The following is a 6682-nucleotide window of genomic DNA, read 5'->3' as shown; positions in this document are numbered from 1 at the left end:
TTATTTCCTTTATTGTTATCTTACAATGATTTAGTTTTTTTCTATTCATCTGGCCTCAATCTTTGTATTCTGAGACAGTTAGATGGATACCACCCTCACCATTCACCTTTTTTTTCCCGCTGCTAAATACTGAATGTGTCAACCTGGTATCAGAGAGAATATTACAATCGCTGTGAAAATGATACAATTTCAGATCAACATAATCATGCTACAGTGCCAGCATTTCTTCCTAATATTTCCTTAGAAATTTATCAGAAGATATCTATAGTGAAAAAATTGTCTACCTTGTTTCCTTCTGGTAAGGAAACTATTCTAACCAGGAAGATTCTTTCTGAAGAAATTCTAATTAAATAATAATTCCATTGTGTTATTTTAAAAATATTCATTTAGGTCAATTTTTATAGTTGACTAGTTCTTTTTTATTCTTAGTTCCACAATACAATATTTCCTGGCCATTTTCCTCTTTGTTATCTTGTTATGGCTTGGCTAGTTTATGGTATACTTAAGCACAAATTACACCAATGTATATAACCCAAACTTTAAAAATCATTATTTAGAAGACAGTTGCAGGAAATAATAATCCCAAACACAAAGCCTATACTGTGAGATTATTAAAGCTGGAAAATCACCCTGCTCAAACTGGTGACCCATCAGCTTGTAAGAGAATCCTGCTATTCTACCAATTTTGGGGATGTGCTCTCAGCACTTTTCATTAGTGCACATTAAGAAAAAATTTAATTAATAAATGATGAGGGCAGGCAAATGTCTCGCCACTTTGCCAACTGAAAGGACCTTTTTAATAATGTTATTTGCACTTTGCTCTGATGGTGGTATCATTATAGAGCTGATATATGATAGGTAAAGTCATGAAGCCTTTGCAGGCCCCAAAAGAAAGTCTCTTTCAAGAAGTATTACTTTTTCAAAATGTTAAAGATAGTCAGTTGAAGTGTCAGATATTTTAAGTAATCTCAAATGACAAATCCTTTTGCATTTTTCAAATATCAGGCAATTCATTGAAGCACACAGTATTATGTAAAGAATTTCCAGTCATGCATACACATTCATTCAACTCAGCAAACATTTTACTGATCACCCATTATAGATCAGCACCTGCTCTGTCATAAATACAGAGAGAAAAATACTGTCCCTCCTCTCAAAAGAGGAAGTATGGGGAGCCTTTGAGAGTACACTGGAGTTGCCCAAAATGGACAAGGAAGCATATTCATTCAGACGGCCAAGAGGCAGGTGTACAATTGAAGCCCTAGGATGTATCTTGGAGGGCCAGTCTCAGGAAAGCAGAGTCTAATCCAGAGGGCATCATATAATACAAGAATGATTTGAGATGTTATTCTAGAAGTTATAGATAATTAATCAAAAAGGTAGGTAATGGATTTGCTCTTTCAATCATATCTATAGTCACAGAAAAAATCACACTTCTCAGAAAATTAGATATGAAATGTATAGTTCAATAAGCATTGACTAAGCGCCCATATACCTATCTCAATTAGTAAATATTTTTTCACTAGTATAAAAACATTTAAACTAACATAATATACAAGGTATTGAGTATTCTGAGATGCAACACAGAAAACGCAAACTCTGCCTTCAAGGAATGTGATTTCTAGTTAAGAAGTTTAAGATATGCTTAACTGTTATAAACTTATGCCTATTTACCAATAAGTAAAATTCACCTTATTGCAGAGAGTCTGCATGTAGAATCATCCTGGCACAGACCACTACAAAGTGGGCATATTCTCATTTTAGTCATGAATTTGCAGTATTCTTAACAAGATCACTTTTCAAATTTTAAGCATTAAATACAATGACTTATTGCCCAATATTCAGGAGATAGTTGTACATATCACAAGTTACTCTACCACATAGTAGCCTTTTTGAAAACAAAAATATTAGTAAGCTGTGTTTTCTTCACTTGTGAACTTGTACAAATGACAAAAAAGAAAAAAAAATTTAATAGTACCCAAGGGAACACTCAACGGAGGATTCCATCTCTGATCATTATCCCTTGGGCGTTACCATCTGTGCCTCTGATCTAAGGTGACACTGAAAGACACTCATCAAAAGTTATATTTCTGTGCTTCTGAAACAAGAAGTAGAAACTTTCTTACAAATTCCTGTAACTTCCTTAACTGCACAGATGACAATGTGGCTTATGTCCCGCCTGACACTGGAGCTTTTAGACTGCCTGCTCTGACATTCTTTTGATGCCAAGAATTAAATGCCTGCCAAAGCGAAAGCAGCTCATAAACCAAGGCGTTCCTCTCTGCATATTCCTGAGACTTCACATTCCGTTCAGCTGGTTTCCAGGCCACATCTCGCCATTCCCACAACTGTACCACACTGTATGTGTGGCTCACAAGCAGAACTCCTCAATCTCCTTGTCGGCCCCCACCTCCTTACCCAACTTTGCCTTGTCTCACATCGGATTAACTATCTGAGAGTGAATTCAAGTAAAACATAGTTAAGTACAGTACAACCTCCTTACTGCTGAGGCTTATACAAAGACCTCCAGTTTACAACTAGCTAACCTGAGTCATTCTAAATGATCTCCCACACACTCTGTCTACCTTCCACTTTACACAATGGATTCATCTTCAATATGGGCAACGCCCCCTTTTTCCTCGCAACAGTTCCATTTATTTACACCCTCACAACTTTATCCTTGGGCTACCTTTTCTTCACTCTTAATTTCCCTAGACTGTACCTCCTCCTTTTTTCATTCTTCCTTCTCACCCTTTTTCTCTGTCTTTTATAGCACGTTTCTTTCAATTCTTTAACACTGTCCTCTGATCGCCAATCCAGTTTGCCCAGTCCGGTAACCTCTACACGGGTTGCCTCTTTGATCTCCTAACTCTGTCTCACCACCACAGATCTTTTCACAGAATATCTTGGACCTCATTGAGTCTGTTATAAGGTAACAAGGTTTTTACACATTAATAGCATGTAATCGCAATGTATTCCTTAAAGTAACTCAGTGAAGTAGGTAATAACTATTTCTCGTTTCATATCAGGCAGAGCAACAACAACAATGTGATTAACAGCTAACACTGTCTGACCATTTTAAGTCTTGGGCACTGACCTTTATAGCCCTCATCCAATGTGATCCTCATTGCAATTCTATGAGTCATGATATTACTATCCCCATTTTAAAGAGCAGGAAACTGAAACCAGTAATTACCTTGCCTAAGATGGCATCATTTTTAAGTGACAGAGTCTGCGCTTGAACACAGGACTAATTCTATAGCTGATATTCTAACCGATCTCAAGTCAATTTCCTCCTAGAGCCATGATTTTTTTTTCCCTTTTGTTTAAAGAGAAGGTGGGTAAGAGAGACGGGGTTAGGAGGAGCATCCAAAGGAATGCTTCAGTGGTTTGTTATAAAGATCAACCAGGAAAAGGTCTAACATAGAGTGGATCGTTGATGCTAATTTCTTTCCCACTTTAAGCACACATTGAGGACCTACTCTGTGCCAGGTACTATAGAAGGTGCTAGTATAGGTGGGTATAGAGAAGCAATAAAGGAGACGTGGTCACTACACTCGTGGAGTTTATGATCTAAAGGAGGAAGCTGCGTTTCCCAAGTACACAGTATAAATCATCTGCATTACTCCTCACGTGCCATCTTCCTCATGGCTCTTTTCTTAAGTGTGTATCTCCTTCCTCATAAACACTATGTTTATACCTCCCCCGGGACATTTGATGTATTTTTTGTAATATAGTCGTTATCTTACTGGTTTCATTTCCTGTCATGATGGTGATGGCCGTGAAAATTGGGACTGTGTCCTCCCTATCTTCGCATTTTTGCTAGCCATTAACACATACGAGGCTTTCAATAATTATGCACTGAATTTAATATTAGAAAGACACTATAAAATTTTTTCTCTCTGTTCTCCATATTTCAAATGAAAGAATGCTTATTTCAGTGTTTAGGCCAGATTTCTTCCCATGAATGTTGTCTTATAAATGAATTAGTTGTCACTTTGTGGTAAACTCTTGGTGATTAGCCAAGATGTGATTATCTAAGACGTATGTTAAGTAAATGGCCCCTTATCTTCTACAGTGAAGACAGACTTTCTGAAACAAGAAAGTAACCGTTATAAGTTAATTTTTATATACCTGAATTTTCTTAGAAATATCATCTCAAAAAAGCTGAAGAAGTACATATTTAGAGCAAATGCATTCATTTATTACCAGGTCATATTTTTTTCTAACAATTATGTGGTAGGAGGGAATAGTGAAGTAAACACTGGCAGTAAGAAAGATATTTCAAGTCTCAGCTACCCTAGCGTCCACATCAGAGCAGCCACTCCTAACTGCTGAAGCCTGGGTTTCATCAGGCCCACCTCGTGCTCACGTTCTCTTTCCACCATGGAACCAGCACCTTATTCTTCGATCCTTACCTCATGCCCCTAAAAAGTATGTAAAGAATGAAGAAATCCAGGCTGTTATAACACTTCAAATTTGTGCTGAAAATATATTAAAGAGTCGTGGCCTACTGGTTAGGAAATTAGTCACTTACTCGTGTGTACATGATTTCCCCTCAAATCAGATAAGGAACAAGAGCCCGGGATTTGGAAAGAAGTTCCCTGTTTCCGAATATGATTAAACAATTAAATAAAACATTTACAAAAGAGAAAGATATGATCACCACACAATGGAGTTTTGTTACATGACCATGAAGATTCCAAGGCCTCGGGAAATGATACTGTGCCAAGAGAAACAGCCTTAGAGGAATTCACATTTCTGATACAAGTTCAATACAGATCTGTTTCCCAAATGAAAGTGTAAATTAAAGGGTCTGTTTGAGTATCACCTAAACCAAAAGAAAGGGAAAGAACTTCCTGGCAGACACTTTTTAGAGACAGGAATTGAAAGCACATCTGAACAGTTTCATTTGTGAGGGGAGAACCCTGAGAAAGAGGAACTCTCTAAACAAATGTATTGAGAGAAATGTCAGACTACAAAAGGCCTGAGAGAAAATATCTATTTACTCATTCATTCATTCCTTCATTCATTTTGGTAGGAGAATTTTTCACCTTGACTCAGGATGAATTTTTTAATGAAGTGTTAAATTGAAATCAAATATCCAGTATAAGTAAAAAATTGCCCTATTCTTAAACTCATAGTATCGATTAATTACATCCACATTCTTATGTTTTTCTTCTGATTGTGTAAAAAATGCCTGTTATACTAAATTCAAACAATACAGAATCATATAAAGTCCACATCTCAAAACAAGCACTATTAACAGTTTGGTTCATATTAACCAGAATTTTTATTCATGTTCTTATATGTAAATGACTTGTAATTATGCTATCCACATTGCTCTGTTCTTTTCCATCTATCAGTAGATATACTTCCATGGCAATGCATTTATTTCCATATCAAGTCATTGCTTCAAATGATGCATTCCATTACTTTACTGAGCCAGGACCAATTAATCCTATAATGAACATTGAATTATTTTCAAGTTGTTTAATTTTTGGTATCATAAACGCTGCCTCAGTGAACACCTTTGAATGTCCATTTTTGCACACCGGTGTGAAACTTTTCATAGAAGTAGAATTGCTAGATCACAGGCCATCAAAAGATGTACCAGTTACAGGCATACTTCAGAGATACTGTGGGTTTGATTCCAGTTCACTGCGATAAAGCAAGTATCACAACAAAACAAGTCACAATTATTTTGCTGGTGTAATGTCTTGCCTTCCATTTGTTTAAAAAAAAGGTGGTGGGGGGGCATCATCTGTGAAGCACCATAAAGGGCTATACAATGGCGTACACTGTTACCAAAATTGAGTATTAACAATCTTTTGATTTTAGTTTGTACGGTGGGAGAAATATCCTAGGTCATTGTTTCCATTTATATTAAGGAGGCTGAGAGACTTTGTAGATTCACTATTTTTATTTGTCTAAATATTGCCAGCCTGCAAGCCCATCTCCTTGGCTCATTTTTCTATTTTGTTAATTATCATTTTCTATTAATTTCTAAGAACTCTTTACAGTAGGGATATCAGTCATTTTTCTGGGTCTCCATTTGCAGCTAAATAATTTCTCCTTCACTCCTCCCACTCCTGCACTGCATGTGGGGGAAGGGGTAGGCATCAACTATTAACCCCTGTAGATTGTTTTTGCCTGTCAGCTGGCTTTCAGCTGAGTCTAGAAAATGAGAGGCACTGGTGGAAGAGAGCAATGTGTGGAAGACTAAATAATGGCCCCTCAGAGATGCTCAGGTCCTCATCCCTGAACCCTGGGAACATGTATTACATGGGAAAAGGGAACTGGGTTGCAGGTGGAATTATGTTTGCAAATCAGCTCACCTTAAAATAAGGAGACCATCCTGGGTTATCCAGGCGGGCCCAACGTAATCACAAGGATCCTTAAAAGTGGAAGAGAGAGCCAGAGCAGGAGACCCAGAGAGAGGGCAGTATGAGAAGGACTCTACCAGGCATTACCGGCTTTGAAAATTAAGGAAAGGGCCACAACCCAAGGCCGGTGGCCTCTAGAAGCTAAAAAAGCCAAGAAAACAGTTTCTCTTCTAGACCCTCCAGAAAGAAAGACAGTGCTACTGGCATCTTGATTTCAGCCCACTGAGACCTATTTCAGACTTCTGAAACTTCAGAACTGTAAAATAATAAATTTGTATTGCTTTAAGTCACCTTTG

Source organism: Sturnira hondurensis, unplaced genomic scaffold (genome assembly GCF_014824575.4).
Source record: "Sturnira hondurensis isolate 20B ecotype Veracruz unplaced genomic scaffold, ASM1482457v3 Scaffold0000880, whole genome shotgun sequence".
Classification (NCBI taxonomy): Eukaryota; Metazoa; Chordata; class Mammalia; order Chiroptera; family Phyllostomidae; genus Sturnira; species Sturnira hondurensis.
The sequence above is the reverse complement of the archived record's forward strand: the minus strand, read 5'-3'. Positions refer to the sequence as shown.